A 21,254-nucleotide genomic window follows, 5' to 3' on the forward strand; every position below is an offset into this window, starting at 1 on the left:
AAACATTAACTTGAGATGTCTGTTTTCAGTGATTAGCATTAATCTTTGATTACTATTTTTTTGTGGGTGTTGTTATTGTTTTTGTTTGTTCTTGTTTTAGCAAAAACTCCTGTATATCCTGGCTCCTCCCTTACCTCTTTGGACCAGTCCTTCAGAGCTATCTGAGAGACTGTACCCACCGTGGCCTAGAGTCCTCAGTAAGTCCACCAAATAAAACATAATTCTCAATTTTTAGGTTGTGCTTTTTTTTTTTCTTAAATCAACATAGGTTTCCCTGTTGAGTAGCTTTGGGAGCGTCTGCAAGTCATATCAATCTTTCAGAGTTTGAGTTCCTCGACCTTACATAGAGAAGATAATGAACAAACATTTATCGAGTGCCTATTTTTTGCCAGGCACTGTTAAAACTATTGGGGAATGAATGATTAAGCCATAACCAACTTCATGGAATTAAAGTCCATAGAAAAGAGAGAAATTTCTGTAATCAATAAGATCATATATGTTAGAAAAGTTTAAATACTGTAGAAGAGAAGAAAAATATCAAAAGTCCATTTTATCCCTGTAGTGCTAGTGATTTTGTGATATGTGTTTATAAATCTATTAAGTAATGAACATTGTACATGTTACTGTTACCAATTTCATTTATTTCACACACATGGAAAGGACTTTTAGGGCATAGTTATTTCTTTCCTAGTGCCACAATATTTTTGACTAGGTAGTCGTTGCATAGAATTGGTGATTTCAAAGAAGAATGATGGAAAAATAAAACTGAGTCAAAGAAGAAAATGAAATACAAAGAAAAAGTTATCTAGGAAGGATTATATTTGTTTACTTATTTTATTGCATGCAAGAAAAATGGCAGTGGTGTGCCGTGCTGCTATTTCAATACCAGACTTAGTCACAATGGACAAGAAGACTGATAAATTGATGTTACAAATTGAAATTTGAATGAATTTGGTGAAATAACAAAGCACTGTTTTTTTTTTCCTATTTTAAACAGGTTTTTAGGTGTACCATAGGACCATGCAGTGAAATCATCAAACAGCAGCAACTGGCCAAGAAGTGGTGCCCTCTTAAGCAGATCGTGGGATTGAAGATGAGCCATGTTAAGCACCTCTGAGGACTTAATGGAACTTTCTTGTAATGGTGCTTCCTCCTCCTCCACTGAAAGTTTTGGAATTGCCTTATCTTCCTGATATTGTCTAGCACAGTATTCTTTAGGGCCTTGGGGATCCAATTGTAATGAATTTATCCCCTCAACCTTGGGTGTGTTCCAAATTTGATCACTGCTTTTCTATGACCACCAGGGGGTTAACCTAATTGTAATATTTCAAAACATAACTCAACTCACTGTCACTAGAACAAATTTTCCAATAATAGATTGATTGAAAGAAAAACCAGCTATTTACTTTAAAAATAGGAAGCTTCCAGGTAAAAATAAAACAAAATGGTTTTATAAAAGTTCTTCCAGACCATTCTTTAATTAAGACCAAAATTACATATGGACATTTAAAATACTCATTTCCCTCATATCCAATATTATCATTCTGCTTTTTTTCTGCATTCAATGCATTTATTAGACATAAGAGCTTTGAATATAATCATGCAAATGTAAGCATCAAAACATAATTACCAAAATGATAAGAAAGAAAGAAAGAAAAAAAAACAATTCAGCAAGCAGATGACCTCTTTGAAAAAAAGAAACAATAGTAGCTAATAAAGCTGCCAAGTGGATATAAGAAATTCACTGCTTTCTGAAAAATCTAAGAAGAGAAATGGCATTTTTAATTATTCATTACACTGATGTTCAGGAAAAAATAAATTAAGGGCATCTCATTTTATGAGAATTTAATTCAATTTATATTATGTCCTTCTCTACTACCTTTCCCATGAGGCCTGTTTAACTATACATCTATGTGAAAAATAGCATCTTTCTCCCTCCCATTAGTGTTTCTTCCTGCCACAGACATATTCCCCATGCCTGGGCTAGTGACATCAGACTCATTTCAATTCAGAGGCACGGCTCTTGTTATGAAAGACAGACATACACAGAATGATGTCCACCTTTGGACAGGTGCTTGAGTTTGGATGCATCTTGTATAACATTATAGTAAATGAATTGAGTGGATTCATGGAAAGGATGTATATTTGTTAAATGCATGAATGATACAAAAATGGGAGGGTCAGAGGATATAACAGATGAGAGAATCAAGTGTCAAAAAGATCTTGACAGTTGGAAATATAAGCTAAAATTAGCAAGATGATACATTTTTATCTAGTAAGGATATGTAGGAAGTTCTTGACTCAGGATGAAAAAAATCAATTGTATATATTATTAATTGCTTATACAATATAAACAGGTTGGGGAAACCTTGATAAGTGGTACATTATGTTAAAGCAACAACAACCACAACAGTATCACAAAAAGAACCTGAAGTTTTAGTTGACTTGAAGTTCAATACAAGTCCCTAGTTGCAAGTCCACTGCCATGAAACTCAGTTCTGGAAAATGTGATGAAGCTATATAGCAACGTCGCCTTTGGGGGATGAAATACATCCTAGAAGTGTTTCAGTAGGAAGTTCTATTCCTTATTTGAGTCAGGGGAAGCCAGAATAGCAACGGAAGTTCTGATTATATCTTTTACATAGCTTCCTTGTTTATTGAAATGCCTCATTTTGATCATTTAAACTTGGAACTAATAATAGCCTGCTTCCAGAGTTTATGTAGAGACACATTTGATAAATAAGAGAAAATTGTATTAAAACCAAAAATACCTATGCAATGATCATTTTAAAACATGCCTTTACATAGGTTTATCCTTAGTAGGGACACACAGGTATTTTAATACACATAGGGAAACAGTATTTGGACACTCTCATATACTGTTGGAAGAATATAAATTGATATAGGCAACTCATACATAATCTTCAAATTTTTCAGCGTACATGTTTTTGATCAAGTAATTCGATTTCTATTAAAATTTTCTATAGAAATACTCAGATGTGAACAAAGATATATGTATAAAGGTGTTTTTCCTAGCATTTTTGTAATAGTAAGACATCGAGAAGTATCTAAAAGTTCATACATAGGGAAATGGCTTATAATTTTTAATAAATCATGGTATATAAATACTATGGAGTATTGTGTAGTTGCTAAAAAGAATGAGGCATACTGACAAGGAAGAATGTCCATGAAAAAAGCATGTCACAAATATATTAAAATTGGTCCTATGTATGCAAAAAGTAACCTTTATGAATGTGAAGAATGCACATTCTATGTGTGTGTATATGTATATACATACAGACATACATCTATATGGGAGACAATTATCCATGGATTTCTTATATTTGTACAGCTTGTGTTAGCTTTTGTTTTGGACTACCTTTTAAGGCTGTTGTTTAGCCAACAGCTTTGGAGGATAGAAATAGTGTCTCCCTCTGGGACAGAAGGCAGAGGGCAGAATATTTTTTAACTGTCAGAATTAAAAACATAATGTCTCCCTCAAGAGTAAAGGTTGGGCAGGTTCACTAAATACCATCTTTAAAAGATTATGGTTTCCTAAAGTCAGGGTTCCTCATGCATTCACATGTTACCTTTTGCTGCCTCTTTGAGTATGTGTGTGGAGAGGGAATAGTGACAGAATTTTCCACTTGAGGCGATAAACAGATGAAATCCTATAATTCCAACTACTTCATGAACAATTATTGTATTGACTTTACTTGTTTATGTCCAGAGGACAGAGGTTTTATAGAAGAAATCATTGAGAGGAAGTTACAAAGAAGAGAAATAAAATTTGGGTTACTAAAAGGAGAAATTCCCAAATGTTAAATGAAATAAACAGGTAACTTCCCCATTAAAAAATCATTATTGCTCACCTTAACTCATGGTGTTTTTTCCTCATTATACTTTCTTCAATAAAAAGAACTGTCATGATCTTCATATGATGAGTCAGTCCCTGACAGAATTTAGTGTTCTGAGCATGTAAAGGGTCTGTTCAAAAGAACCTGATCTTTTCTCTCCTTTTCCCACTCTCTGTCTCCAGTCATATGGTTTGGCCTTATCTGGGTGGCTCTGTCTTTTTTCTCTTGTTCTAGTGTCTGTTCTTGTTCACAGAAGTGAGGCCAGGGTTTAACATGAAAACTGGGTGCTGCCTTTTGTCTAATCGAAATAAGAAATAAAAAGTTTTGATTGTGGAGCTATAGAATCCAGACAGCCACTCAGCCTGCTTTGATTCTGGGCTCTAATTTTCTCTCCTCCAGACCAAAGGAAGATGGAGTCTGATAGGTGGTCTAGATCATCTTGTAGAAGTGCTCTACTTTGAGGTTTGTGGCCAAAGCCCTACTGAATAATAAAAGATTTATTTTCTGCGCCTCTATGTATCTTCCTTGGGAAGGTGATAGGGAAGATCTTGCTGGGCTAGCTAGGTACGATTGAGGCAATTCTGGGACTCTGGTGCAGTACAGCTGTAATACCACTCCCTAATGGGACCCTTATTATTTCTGTTCCCAACAAATAGTGACAGGAATATTGATGAGGAGGATCTTCTGTTGGGCCAGAGCGGTTAGAGTAGAGGCCTTGTACGAAATCTCTATAAAGTTTTCCATTTATATAAGAATTTTTTGTATTATCTTCACAAATTACAGATATTAGTGATACTAAGGTTATAAAATGGAGGGAGGGAAAAATTTAAATGCTTATCTATTAAAAACATTGCATCTTAAAATGTTTTTTGTTCTCAATTTTTTGCAAGGCAAATTATAAATGAATTCTATGTGTAGAGGAAGTCTGAGAAGATAAATATCAGACAAATCTCAAATATGTTTCAAAATTATTTTGTGAAAAGGATGACAGCCTAATGACCGGAGCCCTAAACAATACATTAATTCATCTCCCTTCTGTAATTTTCCCTTCTTTCCTTTTCCTGTGTAAAAAGCAGCCACAATGTCTGCATATTTCTTCGAGTAATTTTATTGGCGTTTTCTAACCTTTACCATTGTGTCTTTATCTTCCTTTTGGGCCTGTTGCCATTTTAAAGAGACATGCTATCAAAATCTCCAGACAGGAAAGATAGGGGCTGGCCAGTTCTACTCAAGCAATGCTAATAAAATTTCTATCCCTTTTGTTAACCCTTTGGAAATGCCAAGCAGTGATTTACAATTCCTCACCCCTGCAGGGCCTTTGTAAAGGAGTTACCCAGGTGGTATGAAACAGCCCTGAACCATGCAGGATGCAGGGCTCTGGGCAGCAGGAATGTTTTGCAGGCTTGGTGACCTCAAGCCAAGGTGTAGCCCACCAATGAATAAAGCAATAAAGGGAAGAGGAGTGGAGCTTACCTTGAAGCCCATATCCTAGACTCACTGAGGGTGAAACTATGCAATGGAATGGTATCCTGTATTTATGGAAAATCATGTTTAATTGGAACTGAATAAATATCAAATCAATATAGGAAAGAAAAAATAGGATCACAGACATACACATATGAACACATATTATGCATATTAAATATATGCACACATTCTTTCTTTTTAAAGGCAGTTTTCAAAACATAACATATTTTAGAGAAAAAAATCAAACTTTTCTAAAAAGGGCCAGATATGTTTTCAGTTTTGCAGGTTACATCATCTCCATCTAAACTATTCATTTTTATTGGTGTAGCTCAAAAGCAGCCATAGACAATATGTGAATAAATGTGTGTCTGGGTTCAAATAACGTTTTTATTTATTGAATATTGCAATTTTCATGTCATCAGGTATTATTCTTCTTTTCATTTTGTTCAACCACTTAAAAATGTAAGAGCCATTTCTAGCTGGCAGACTGTACATAAAGCAAGTGGTAAGTTGGATTTGGCCCACAGGTCATAGTTTGCTGATCCCCACTTTAACAGGGTCAAGGTCCATGAGATAAAATAAAATTTTATGGTATCTACAATTTGAAAGTATTTTAGATTTGAGGAAATCTCCTAATACTTGACACTAAGCACTCATCTAATGGATGTGGCTATTTTAAGGTGCTAAAATAATCACAAGTTAGCTCTGTATGCTTTACGTCTCCTCTGTAGTTGCACAACTTATTTATCATCTTCTGCCAAGTTACCAGTGATTTTAACTGTGTTTTTTAACTATTCTGCACCAGGGAGTCAGCACCTCTATTTGAAATTTAAAAATATGTATTGAAAATAACTATACGATAAATGGTTATCAAATCTAAATTACTAGGGATTCCCTGGCTGTCCAGTGGTTAGGACTCTGAGCTCTTACTGCTAAGGGTGCAGGTTTTATTCATGGTTGGGGAACTAAAATCCCACAAGCCACAGGGTGCAGCCAAAAACAGCAAACAAATCTGAATTACTAAATAAAGCTAAAAACAAAACCAAATCATGTTCTTATCATATGCATGTCATCACACTCCACCTTCCATTTGCTGAAGTATACTATTTAACTACAGATCTTCAGCTAAAATTTTTTTCACTGTAACTATCTCTTTGCTAGAGTTTTAAGGTGAAAACGAACATTGTGAGAAACTTAGTTCAGTTCAGTCACTCATTCGTGTCCGACTCTTTGCGACCCCATGGACCACAGCATACCAGGCCTCCCCATCCATCACAAACTCCCAGAGTTTATTCAAACTCATGTCCATTGAGTCAGTGATGCCATCCAATCATCTCATCTTCTGTCGTCCCCTTCTCCTGCCTTCGATCTTTCCCAGCATCAGGGTCTTCTCCAATGAGTCAGTTCTTCACATCAGGTGACCAAAGTATTGTAGTTTCAGCTTCAGCATCAGTCCTTCCAATGAATATTGGGGACTGATTTCCTTTAGGATTGATTGGTTTGATCTCCTTGCAGTCCAAGGGACTCTCAAGAGTCTTCTCCAACACCACAGTTCAAAAGCGTCAATGCTTCGGCGCTCAGCTTTCTTTGTACTCCAACTCTCAAATCCATACATGACTACTGGAAAAACCAGAGCTTTGACTAGACAGACATTTGTTGGCAAAGCAATGTCTCTGCTTTGAAATAAGCTGTCTAGGTTGGTCATAACTTTTCTTCCAAGGAGTAAGCGTCTTTTAATTTCATGGCTGCAGTCACCATCTGCAGTGATTTAGGAGCCCCCCAAAATAAAGTCTCTCACTGTTTCCATTGTTTCCCCTTTTATTTGCCATAAAGTGATGGGACCAGATGCCATGATCTTAGTTTTCTGAATGTTGAGTTTTAAGCCAATTTTTTCACTCTCCTCTTTCACTTTCATCAAGAGCTCTTTAGTTCTTCACTTTCTGCCATAAGTGTCATGTCACCTGCATATCTGAGGTTATTGATATTTCTCCTGGCAATCTTGATTCCAGCTTGTGCTTCATCCAGCCCGGCATTTCGCTATATTCTGCATGATGTACTCTGCATATAAGTTAAATAAGCACGGTGACAATACACAGCCTTGACGTACTCTTCTCCCGATTTGGAACCAGTCTGTTGTTCCATGTCTAGTTCTAACTGTTGCTTCTTGACCTGCACACAGATTTCTCAGGAGGCAGGTCAGGTGGTCTGGTATTCCCATCTCTTGAAGAATTTTCTACAGTTCGTTGTGCTCCACACAGTCAAAGGCTTTGGCATAGTCAATAAAGCAGAAATAGATGTTTTTCTGGAGCTCTCTCACTTTTTCTGATGTACCAACGGAAATTTGCAATTTGATATCTAAAGGCATATATATTAGATTGGTATGTATATTAATCTAATTCCCCAAATTCAAAGAAGAAAGGGGGTGGAAATCAATCTTTGTCTAGAAAGAAAAGCAAGAAAATGTAAAGGAAAACTTAAAAACTGTCATGCTGTCTTAAGGAATTTATGTTCACTTTTGCTCTGCTTCTTTTTTTTTTTCCTTTTTTCCCTGACACTCATGTTAGCTTTCTACTCTTGCACAATATAATAGCATACATGTAATGGGTTAAAACAACCTATGTTTATTATCTCAAAGTCTTTGTGGGTCAGGAGTCTGGGCACAGCTTATTCGGGTTCTCTGCTCATCTTCACAGGAGGTTGCAATCAAGGTGTCAGGTGGCCTGTGTTCTTATCTGGAGCTTGGCATCCTCTTCCAAACTCATGTTTTCGTTTGAAGAATTCAGTTCCTTGTAGTTCCTTGTGATTGTAAGACTGAGGTTTTTGCTTTCTTGAAGACTGTTGACTGGAGGTCACCCTCAGTTCCTAGAGGCCCCCAGAGTTCCTTGTTAAATGGAACACTTAAAACATAGCAGCTTACTTTTTGGGGGGTCAGGAGACTCTCTTTTGCTCCAGTGTACTTAGAAGCAGTAGTATGATCAGGAGGAATGACTATCCTTTCATCTTGGCTATATTCTGTTGGGTAGGAGCAAGTCATAGGTTCTGGCTGACTTCCAGGGAAGGGGGTTTTATAATATTATGACTCATTGAAAATTATTTTATTGTATGTCCACTACTGAGGGCCCAGGTTGTATTCGTGGATCAATACTGATCCAAAATAAATTATCCTTGTGATTCAAATGTTAATCATGTAAGAATAATATTGGGTTATGCTCTTAGTGGCTATACACTGGTTCTAAATCTGTAACTATTTCTTAAAAGTCTTCCAATTAGAATGCAAAAACTATAGATCAAGGTCTCTCAGTTCAGGTTCCAATGATGTTTTAGTCAGAGAGTGTTTTGTTCTGGAATGTATTATAGGATGTTTTGTGGAATCCCTGGCCGCAACCAAACAGAGGGCAGTAGCATTCCCTTCCCCAGTTGTGACAACCAAATATATCTCTAGACATTGTCTGGAATACCAGAAGAGGTGCAGGTGTTAGGGCTATACAGGAAAGTTAAATAACATCATTAGTTTGTTGTTCTTGAATATCCAAGTGAATGTGTACAACAATTGTATATATAAGTCTGAAACTCTGGGATGAGATTAGAACCAAGAGCCATTGGTATTTATATGGTCATTAAAATGAAGAAAGGAGTGGATGAAATCACCCAGGCACAGCATGTAAAATGAACTGAGCGATGGTTTGCACAGTCTGTAGGATATGAAAGGTAAGGCCAGAGATGGGGAATAGTTAATTACAGACTTCAAAAAGGGAACAGTCAGAGTTAGGATGAGAAAGAGAAGGAAAGGAGAACGATACCATGAAATTGAAGGTAGTTGATAGTATAGCCAAAGAAATGTGAAAATTGCTGCCAGAGTATTAAAATCCAGCATAGTATCTATTGGATTTGACAATATGAAATCACTTCTTTGGATTATTCAATGTGAAGTCTGGAGGTGCATTGTTCAAAGTCCACTTAAATCTCCTTAATGATAACTGGTTTCAGTCAGGCCAGTTCATACTGATCTTCTCTTAGGAAAAAGAATAACATCATGCAGTTTTGTGGTTTCATCCCTGTTTTGTCAAATACTGTATCTTGGCTTTTGGCTAAAGAGATCTCAAAAGAGAGTCATAACTCCCTTTGCTCAACTTTTGTCCTGCGTTTTACAGAGCCCCCATTAAAAGAATCTTTTTTAAATCTTCTTGAAGAGCACAATTGTAGAGACCAGAGAGAGAACTGAAGCTTAAAATGATTGACTTCTACGGGACACCATTGATTTTCAATCCATCGTTCCTTATTCTTGGCCATATATCTATGTATATATCTTTGTTAAGTATTTGTATTTTCATAGTCTGTATAGGATCTGCCAAGTGTTTTATTTGGCTATTCATAAGGAACTAGTTGTTTTTCTAGAAACTCAGTATTTTGAATCTGTTTTAAAAAACCTAATCACTTAACTGAATAAATGATGTGTATTTTACTTATTGATTTATTTTTTAAACTTAAATTTATTTATTTTAATTGGAGGCTAATTACAATATTGTATTGATTCCGACACACATCAACACGAATCCACCACGGGTGTACACGTGTTCCCCATCCTGAACCCCCCTCCCATCTCGCTCCCGGTACCATCCGTCCGGGTCATCCCAGTAAAAAGGGCCTAAAATGAAATCAGTGATATCCCTATCCACCACACTCTAATTTCACCCCTGTAGTGTAGCCATTGTTTGGAATCTGTTTTCCTTCATCCTTTTCCTTTTTTGTGTACGGATAAAAAAAACCTTCCCTTGTGGCTCAGCTGGTAAAGAATCCACCTGCAGTGCGGGAGGCCTGGTTCGATCTCTGGGTTGGGAAGATCCCCTGGAGAAGAGAAAGGCTACCCACTCCAGTATTCTGGCCTGGAGAATTCTATGGACTGTACAGTCCATGGGGTCACAGAGAAATCAGACACGACTGGGCGATTTTCACTTGCAGGCTTCCCTAGTGGCTCAGCTGGTAAAGAATCCTCGCCTGCAATACAGGAGACCTGAGTTTGATCCCTGGGTTGAGAAGATCTTCTGGAGAAGGGAACAGCTACCCACTCCAGTATTCTAGCCTGGAGAAACCCATGGACTGAATAGTCAGTCCATGGGGTCACAAACAGTCGGACACGACTGAGTGAATTTCACTTTCACACACACACAGAAAACCCAAATATATCCTTATGTGGTTAGGGATTTAAAAAATAGATTTTTATGACATTAGTATGATAAAACACATATTATCGGGCATGTTTTTTAAAAAATTCTATGTCAAGGGTGTCCTTTCAAGTCAATACATCTGAGTCTGCCATATTCAGTATAATAGAACAGTGGTATTTCAAAGTACTGATGTGAAGTTATTAATTTAGGCACTTACCCAGTGATGTATATTCATGTATTGTTCAATGTTATAAACAACGTTTTAATAATGAACATTTTTGGTTTATATGGATGCAGTTAAGTAACACTGTTTTCTATATTTAAAATGTTTAATTGTGGGAGGCTTCTCTCATTTTCCCTGATCTAGCTTTGCTTTCTCTCTTCTTTCACTTTCTGGGACTTCCTCTATTTTTTGAATTGGTTTCCAGTTACATTTTATAACCCCTTATTTTCCTCAGTCATCTACCAGTCACATTAAAAGACTCAACATTTTGGGGAATTATTTGTTGTTAAGTACTTTCAGTCATTTAACCTTTTCTCTGTGTTTTGGTATTTCGTGACTTGCCAGGCGCTTACAGTACCACTAGCTTGGGTTCTAGGAAACCAGGGGTTTTCATTCATAGCAGCTAAAAGGGGTATGTGGTTGGTGCCTCTAGCATTAATGTCAAAGCTGAGCATAGATAGTCTTTAACTGAAATGAATAATTTAGTTAAAATAAAGTCCACTCCTTTCTCTTGATCTTGGCTACTGTTGCTTATGTCACACATTATGGGATGCTTTGAAAAATACAAGTACTTGGCTAGTGGTTTTATTCTGCTACAGTTTTCTTCAACCACGTTTTACCTTTTAAAAAATGTTTCTTATTAGCCATCAGATTTTAGGAAGTTGATGAGCCTAACTGATACTGTGTAAGATTAGAATACTAGAAAAATAAGGACCCAGGAAGCTGAGAAAATTAAAGAGATGTTACGTAGAACAAATGTTTCCCATGTACCTCCCTGAATCCACTTTCTCTATATTGGATTTCTTGATGTAGTCAAGTATTCAAACCTAGAAAATCTATAGGAATTTCCAGTAAGACAAATGCCATTGATTCTTATTCTAATTCATGCCACATAATTACTAACATATATTTTGAACATCAGATATTGTGTGGAACATAAGAACTGAATTAAAAAATATTTTTCTCTTCAATAGTCATGCTATGTAAAAAATCAAAGGGCTCAGAATTGGGTTCTAGTCAGAGCTATTTACAAGCCTTGTGATCTTGGTCAAAGCATTTAACCTCTTTCAGGCTTTGGTTTCTTAATATATAAGTTGAAGGGGAGGGGAATAGATTCTCTAAAGGATTTTCTAACTCTGAAATTGTATGACCCGTAAATTCTATTGTGGATAGAATCTCATTAAATGAAAATGTCTTGGTATGATTGCCATTGTAATGTGCAAATGTTCTGAAATTAAATCAATAAAGTGAAATCCTTGCTGCTCTTTCATATGCATGGTTATATTGAGTGATGTTAAACAGCTGCTCTATTCTATCATGGCTGTAGCCCTTCAGTTCTGGTTGAAATGGCTCCTGTGTGTATACTGAGAAATAAGGCTAATGCATGATTCAGTGCCTTTATAAATCAAAGATTCTATTACAGGCAGAAAATAGCCCAACAATAGCTATTCTATTACACTTCAGTGGCATTAGAAAAGAAAAGAATACATCAAGTGAAGAACATAGGTCCTCCCTTTTTATTCTGCAATACAATAAAAAGGCTATATAGGTTTTAGCAGTTTCTTCTGTCCAGTCGTTAGCGCATTGACACCTATGTTGAATGACATTGTCTATGATGTACCTCTATTTTTTCAGAATATCAATTTTCTTCTGTGCTTTGGTGAAGAAACTCCCTGTAGCATACAAAGTACACAGGATCGTCTTTTCAGTCTAGATCAATTGGTATTTTACTTCTTGAAATTTAACAGGGAACAACAGCACAAAAATCTGAATTAGGAGGACTATATATATATATATATATGTTTTCAAGAAGTAAAGTACCAATAGATCAATTGGTATTTTACTTCTTGAAATTTAACAGGGAACAACAGCATAAAAATCTGAATTAGGAGAATTATATATATATATATATATATATATATATGTTTTTTAATACAAACTTTGTATTTATATTAAATTTTATGTGTGAAATGATCCTAAAGGCGTTACTGTTGTGCATTTTTTTCCTTGCTCTTCCAGTTACACTCTAAGGGCCAGTCCTACATTTTATCGTATGAAGAAGAGTTAGATATTTATCCTTCATGTTTCCTATACCATTTTAAGAGGACATGCTTGCAACTGTCACTAAAGTTGCTGGTTAAAAAATCAACAACAATTGTAGGCCCCACATGTGGTAGGTTGAGTAATTCATGTCACCGCAGTTGCATTTAGCCCAGAATTTCAAACTTAAAAAATTTATTTGGCATAGGCAATCAATTAATTTTACAAGAGGCATGATGTTAATAAGCAATTTAATATAGGAAACCTGCTTATCACAGATAAGAGTATCACAAACAGCAGCAACTATGGAAAATATGTGGTAAAAATCCTGCTTTGTAAAATTTCAAAATGTGTAAGATAAAAATAGAAATGACAAGGATAAGCCCCATTTGTTGAAATTGTTAAGACACAGGAAAGTTTGAGAATGAGTCAGTGAGTAATGGGGAAGGAGGTGGTGCTGGTGGTTTAGTCGTTAAGTTTTGTCTGACTCTTCCCACCCCATGGACTGTAGCCCACAAGGCTCCTCTGTCCATGGAATTTCCCAGGCAAAAATACTGGAGTGGGTTGCCATTTCCTTCTCTAATGGGGGTAAAAATAGGTAATCTCAAAACTGTCAAGTCCCAGCAGGCCATAAACCTGGCTTTTATCTTGATTGTCTCATTAAAGATAATCAATTTTGAATGTAGCCACCTCCATTCTATAAAACAACTTAATAAGAAAATAGTGTTTCCTGGAGAACTTGGTGGAATATATCTACTCTCTAAAGACATAAACTCATGTGCTACCATGCTTTGTTGTTTTCTCTTTTACAGTTAGTATTCATGAATATAGAAGTGATTTATTTTCCATGAACAGCAAAATGATCAACTCTGTTCTTATTATGAGAAAGTTAAATAAGTTTTTAATGTCAAGTTTGAAAGTGGAATTTACAAACATGCCCTCTAATCATAAGGTGCATTTTTGTATAATAATATATTAAAATAATGCATTCAGCTACTAGAAGCTACACTGTTAAGAGCTACATAAAATTAACCTGACACATTAAAATAGCCCCGAAGTATCTAATTCTAAACAATATTTCATAAAAATAGGTAAGATGAAATAGTTTAGTAATTTAAAGCTAGAGTTGACTTCACTGTTTTGTTTTTATAATGAAATAAATTTATTTCTGAAACCGAAAGAAATGACATATTAATATACCCTCAGTGAAGTAAAATCAATCCTACAGGTCATTGCTTGACTTTGTGGGTTAGAACTGCTTTCTAAATTTATTATTAGTGTTGTTGCCTCAGAGGCTTCTCCCTCCATTACCATCGAGGTGAGGTTTTATTTCCTTTAACCACTTGCTACCTTTCAAAATGCAGTCATAAGTACAAGCACTTTGAGACTTGATTTTCCTAAATTGAAAGAGATTGAGCTCATTGTCAGTAACTTGTCTCAAATGCAAACTTTCAGAATTTACAACTTATGGAAAAATGTTGGAAGAATTGATAGATAAATGGATCACTGGCACATTTAAGGATGAAAATGCTTTTGAAATTGGTTGTGTTTATGGTTGATTCATTTTACCTTCTTTGCCATCTTCTTAATTTAGATCTCCCTCAAGATGCAGAAAAATAGAGGAAGGAATCCACTTCTGTCATTTTATTTTATTGCCAAATCAATACTCTAATTTCTTTTCCACATGCTGTTTTCCAAATGTCATGAGATTAGAAGGCTGTTTGTTTTTACTCAATTTTAAGTGTTTCTGCATATGAGAAATGTACTGGATTATGTGTGTGTATACCCGATGCCTCTCCAAGGGAAACAACAGCAAAAATAGCTGACCAATCAACAGGTTTAAAATCTAACAGAATTGTTTCCGATGTAGCACAATCCTTTACTGCAGGGTTGAGCAACGCACATTTAGTTCACCATTATTTCTTCATCCCTTTCCTTATGAAAAATGAGTCTTGCTTTGATCTGTTTTTTATTTATACATGCATTAAATCAAGAAACTACATGATGTAATTTATACTTTCTGGAACTGATAGAATACTCTTATCAACTCAAAACAGTGCTTATATATTGTCATAACTACCTATCAACAGAGTAATAAAGATTATATATTATTCTTGAAGTAGCATCTCTAACAGGGTTGGGTTTGTTTTTCATCCAAAATAATTTCATCACTTCCTATCATTCTTTAACTGAATATGTTCACTTTAATAGGAGAACTGAAAAAATTATTTTGCTTAAATAGGACATTTTATTTCATTAAGGAAATGAATTTCTTTTCCTTCTCAGAAATTTGCAAATGAACACTGCAGAGTAGTATATACAAAATTTAAATAAAAAGGATATGTGTGCCTTATATTTAATTTTCTTATTCTAATTGTGTTTTTTCAATTGAAGAAATTCATATTTCAGCTGCACAGCATAAAGTTGAAAAATTAGTTGAAATTATCTAATGGATTTGAATTTAAATAGACAATCTAAGAAAAAAGTCAGATCTCAATGTTCCCTATTGGGAAGAGATTATATTAATAGCTTATACCACAGAAGAACTGTACAAAAGGCTCTTAATGACCCAGTTAACCATGATGATGTGGTCACTTACCTAGAGCTAGACATCCTGGAGTGTAAAGTCAAGTGGGTCTTACGAAGCATTACTACAAATAAAGCTAGTGGAGGTGATGGAATTCCAACTGAGCTATTTCAAATCCTAAACGATGATACTGTTAAAGTGCTGCACTCATTATGCCAGCAAATTTGGAAAACTCAGCAGTGGCCATAGGACCGAAAAAGGTCAGTTTTCATTCCAATCCCAAAGACAGACAATGCCAAATAATGTTCAAATTACCACACAACTGTGCTCATTTCACATGCCAGCAAGATTATGCTCAAAATCCTTCAAGCTAGGCTTCAGCAGTACATGAACTGAGAACTTCTAGATGTACAAGCTGGTTTTAGAAAAGGCAGAGGAACCAGAGATCAAATTGCCACTGTATGCTAGGTCATAGAAAAAGCAAGGGAATGCCAAAAAAAAAAAATTCTATTTCTGCTTCTTTGACTATGCTAAAGCTTTTGACTGTGTGGATCACAACAAACTGTGGAATACTCTTAAAGAGATGGGAATACTAGACTACCTTATCTACGTCCTGAGAAACCTATATGCAGGACAAGAAGCAACAGTTAGAACCGGACATGGAACCGGACATGGAACAATCAGTTCAGTTCAGTCACTCAGTCATGTCTGACTCTTTGCGACCCCATGGAATGCAGCATGCCAGGCTTCCCTGTCCATCACCAACTTCTGGAGACTGCTCAAACTCGTGTTCATTGAGTTGATGATGCCATCTCATCCTCTGTCGCCCCCTTCTCCTCTTGCCTTCAGTCTTTTCCAGCATCAGGATCTTTTCCAATGAGTCAGTTCTTTGCATCAGATGGCCAAAGTATTGGAGCTTCAGCTTCAGCATTAGTCCTTCCATTGAATATTCAGGAATGATTTCCTTTAGGATTGACTCGTTGGATCTCCTTGTAGTCCAAGGAACTCTCAAGAGTCTTCTCCAACACCACAGTTCACAAGCATCAATTCTTCAGTGCTCAGCTTTCTTTATAGTCCAATTCTCAAATCCATACATGACTACTGGAAAACCAGAGCTTTGACTAGATGGACCTTTGTCAGCAATGTCTCTGCTTTTTAATATGCTGTCTAGGTTGGTTATAGCTTTTCTTCCAAGGAGCAAGCATCTTTTAATTTCATGGCTGCAGTCACCATGTGCAGTGATTTTGGAGCCCAAGACACTTAGGTCTCTCACTGTTTCCATTGTTTCCCCATCTATTTGCCATGAAGTGATGGGACCAGATGCTATGATCTTAGTTTTTTGAATGTTGAGATTGAAGGCAGGAGAAGAAGGGGACAACAGAGGATGAGATGGTTGGATGGCATCACCGACTCAATGGACACGAGTTTGAGTAAACTCTGGGAGTTGGTGATGGACAGGGAGGCCTGGTGTGCTGCAGTCCATGGGGTCACAAAGAGTCTGACACGACTGAGCCACTGAACTGAACTGAATTTTCACTCTCTTTCACTTTCATCAAGAGGCTCTTTAGTTCTTCTTCACTTTCTGCTATAAGGGTGGTGCCATCTGCATATCTGAAGTTATTGATGTTTCTCCTGGCAATCTTGATTCCAGCTTGTGCTTCATCCAGCCCAGCGTTTTGCATGATGTACTCTGCATATAAGTTAAATAAGCAGGGTGACAATATACAGTCTTGACGTACTCCTTTCCCAATTTAGAACCAGTCTGTTGTCTGTGTCTGGTTCTAACTGTTGCTTCTTGACCTGCATACAGATTTCTCAAGAAGCAGGTAAGGTGGACACACATGGAACAATGGACTGGCTCAAAACTGGGAAAGGAGTCCGTCAAGGCTGTATATTGTCACTCTGCTTATTTAATTTCTATGCAGAGTACATCATGTGAAATGCCGGGCTGAATGAAGCACAAGCTGGAATCAAGATTGCTGGAAGAAATATCAACAACCTGATGTATGCAGATGATACCAATCTAATGGCAGAAAGTGAAGAGGAACTAAAGGGCCTCTTGATGAAGGTGAAAGAAGAGAGTGAAAAAGCTAGCTTAAATCTCAGCATTCAAAAAACAAAGATCATGGCATCCGGTCCTATCACTTCATGGCAGATAGATGGGGAAAATGTCAAAACAGTGTCAGATTTCATATTCGTGGGCTCCAAAATCAATGCAGATGATGACTGCAGCTATGAAATTAAAAGATACTTGCTCTTTGGAAGAATAGTTACGCCAAACCTAGAGAGCGTATTCAAAAGTAGAGACATCACTTTGTTGACAAATGTCCATATAGTCAAACTATGGTTTTTCCAGTAGTTATGTATGGATGTGAGAGTTGGACCATAAAGGAGGCTGAGTGCCAAAGAATTGATGCTTTTGAAGTGTGGTGTTGGAGAAGACTCTTGAGAGTCCCTTGGACTGCAAGGAGATCAAACCAGTCAATCCTAAAGGAAATCAACTCTGAAGATTCATTGGAAGGACTGATGCTGAAGCTGAAGCTCCAGTACTTTGGCCACCTGATGCGAAGAGCTGATTCATTGGAAAAGACCGGGATGCTGGGAAAAATTGAGAGCAAGAGAAGGGGGCAGCAGAGGATTAGATGGTTGGATGGCATCACTGACTCAATGGACATGAGTTTGAGCAAACTCTGGGAGATAGTGAAGGTCAGGTAAGCCTGACGTGCTGCAGTTCATGGGGTTGCAATGAGTTGGACACAACTCAGAGACTGAACAACAACAACGAATACCTGATTGTGATTCCCAAACAGACATCTAGGAAGTTGAAAAACTGGGGTAAGGTGAGAGGAAGAAGCTAGCAGAGACATTGAGAAAATGCTGCATTAGATGTGTTGGTGCCCACTAATCATGAAGAAAATTTTCTGGTGCCTGAAGTTCATAATAAGTATCGATTAAGAATTCTGAAATCAGCTTTTCTCACCATATTTTCTGTGTCTGCACTTAACAGTAATTCACATTCAACTTCTTTGAATTCCGAAATTCTTTACCAACAACTAGTGTCTGTCTAGGGCTACTGCATGTGCTTGCAAAGACTGCTTACTGCAGAGTGACCAAATCCATATGCCCTGGCGCTGAGCTGCATTCATTAGGATGCACACAGGCACAAAGGTGTTGTATCGTGCCTCCACCTACCTCTACCTCAGGGGTAATTGCTTCCTCTGGAACATGCCTTAACACCACACCCCGCCTCCCCACACTCAGTTCCTAAAGATATCCACATTCTAATCCCAGGAACCTGTAATGCTACTTTATATAGGGGGAAAAATGTCTTTGCAGATATGATTAAGGTAGGGATTTTGAGATGAGCTATCCTGATTGTCTGGGTGAGCCCCAAATGCAATCACATGTAAACTTAGAGAGGCAGAGGAAAATTGGACAGATACAAAAGAGGAGGTCAGGTGACTATGGAGGTAGCAACTAGAGTTATGCAGACACAACGAGGAATACTGGCAACCACCAGAAGCTGGAAGAGGCAAGGAACAGGTTATGCGTCAGAGACTCTGGAGGGAGCATGACTCTGGTGACACCTTGACTTTAGCCCAATGAAACTGATATAAGACTTCCAGAACTGTGAGAGAATAAATTTCAGTTTTTTTAAACAAACCAAGTTTATGCTAATTTGTTACAATAGCCACATCAAACTAACACACTGTCAAAAGTGTCCCATTTTGGAAGACAGATGTTCACTCTATTTCCATCTCAGCTACTGCACAATTTCTTGACTGTCCTTACATCCCATTCTATTTCTCCTCACTCTCAGCTGATGAATATAACATCCATTTTATCAGTAAAGGGGCCTGTTTGGATAAAGTTCTCCATGTCTGCTCTCCAGTTTATCCATAATCTGCATGAATATTAATCTTTACTTCCCTCTTGCTACTCTTGGAAGTTTTAGTCCCACATTTGTACTCTTGACCCAATTTCCTCCTTGCTTTTTGCTAATACTTCATCATTCAAAAAATTTTCCCAACTCTCCAGCTTTCTATCCCTCTTTTCAATTGGTAAATATACCCACATATGCACAAAAATATACTCAAATAGCCTTTGAACTTAAGTCCTCCCTATTTATGTATGTGTGTGTGTGTGTGTGTGTTTAGTCTCTCAGTCATGTCCGACTCTTTGCGACCCCATGGACTATATAGCAGGCCATGCTCCTCTGTCCGTGGGAGTCTTTAGGCAAGAATACTAGAGTGGGTTGCCATTTCCTCCTCCAATAACCTCAGAAATATCAATCACCTCAGATATGCAGATGACACCACCCTTATGGCAGAAAGTGGAGAGGAACTAAGAAGCCTCTTGATCAAAGTGAAAGAGGAGAGTGGAAAAGTTGGCTTAAAGCTCAACATTCAGAAAACTAAGATGGCGGCATCTGGTCCCATCACTTCATGGGAAATAGATGGGGAAACAGTGGAAACAGTGACACAACTGAGAGACTGAACTGAACTGAATCAGAAGTATTGTTGAGTAAAGGTAAACAGTGTGATTTTGCAATAGACATACACTTTCACAGCTATTTCTTGATTTTTCAGTTTTACCACGTGCTCTCAACTTTCATTTCAGAAACTGAGTACTGCTGATCAATCTCTGTTTGCTTCTCTAGAGCCAACCTCTGCCTCTCTTTGCTCTGTTCCATGCCCTGGAAGGATGACCTCCATGGACTGGATCACCAGAGCCTCCTTGAGGTTTGCTTAGCATTTTTATTTTGCCAATGACAGGTAACGTCAGGAGCAGAGAAAAGTCAGGTGTCTATTTGCCCTCCCTGATGATCCTTCCTAGCCAGATTACACCTTAATAGTGGCTGTCTTGCCCTATTGATGGTGACAGCTCCACTGGGGGGCCCTTTCCCACAGTTTTGTCCTGCGGTTCCAGTAGCCCTGCTTTCTCCTTTGCCTTCTTTTATAAGGCTGGGAATAGCTTCCTACTGTTGTTAGACTCTGGGTATATCACTGCTTCTGTTGGGTTCCTTAATCCTTCCCTTAATTCTACGAATAGTCATTTCATTAAATTCTCTTAATGGTGTCTGCAAAAACCACAACTAAAGAATATATAGCTTCTGTATTTCTTACACACTTATCTTCTTCCTCCCATTCTTTCAGCATAGTTAGTTACAAGTTAGGATATTGAAGAGGAAAAGTTAAAATTTTACATAACTTCCTGCTCCTTCTGCCTCTGTAACTTGGCTTGGCCCATGCAAAGTCTAGATCACATAGGTCATGTAGTCTCAAAAAATGGGGACTTCCAATACTAGGAACTGAAGTTTATCTTACTCACCCTTGTTCTGCTCTTTGCAATTGCCCAACCCCTGCAAACCCTCTTAATCATGCCTGTCTGTGTAAAGGTCAGGGACCCCACCCCCATCTTGACTGCTCTTCCCTCATGTGTGAAACCCCTTAGTTTAAACCAGCTTATTAACAACTAGTGTTGCCCACTACAGTCTGTCCGTAAAAACTCTGTAATCCCTTTGTTGGTGGCTCAGAGCTTGGAGTGTTAACTCCTCTGGGCCCGCTGGCATAATCAACCTGAGTTCTCCAACTCTGAGTGTGGTGCTTGGTTTCTCGAGTACTGGTTTCTGCAACATTTCTGGAGGCCCCAGCTAGATTCCAACCAAGGCCCCTTGGAACACTGGACTGGTGACTCAGCTGGGCTGCAGCGAAGGAACCCTGAGACGAACAAGGGGGCATGCCACCTGACAGTATTGCAGGTTCTCTTTTTGGACCAGCGCTCTGACTCTCTGGATGGCCGAACCCCAACTGGACTTATTGAAGGGATGGACCAACTCACCAGGAATGGACACAGGATAAAGTAACGCCCTGGGGCCGGTCCCCAGGTGGAACCTACCCCAACGGGTAGAAGAGGAGACTGATCACTTCCCCGGGGCTCCCAGGAAGGGAGCAACAGTTAAGGAAACCAGTTAA

The sequence above is a fragment of the Bos grunniens genome, chromosome X (assembly GCF_055505025.1).
Source record: "Bos grunniens cultivar Pamir isolate PY7600 chromosome X, Bosgru_T2T1.0, whole genome shotgun sequence".
Classification (NCBI taxonomy): Eukaryota; Metazoa; Chordata; class Mammalia; order Artiodactyla; family Bovidae; genus Bos; species Bos grunniens.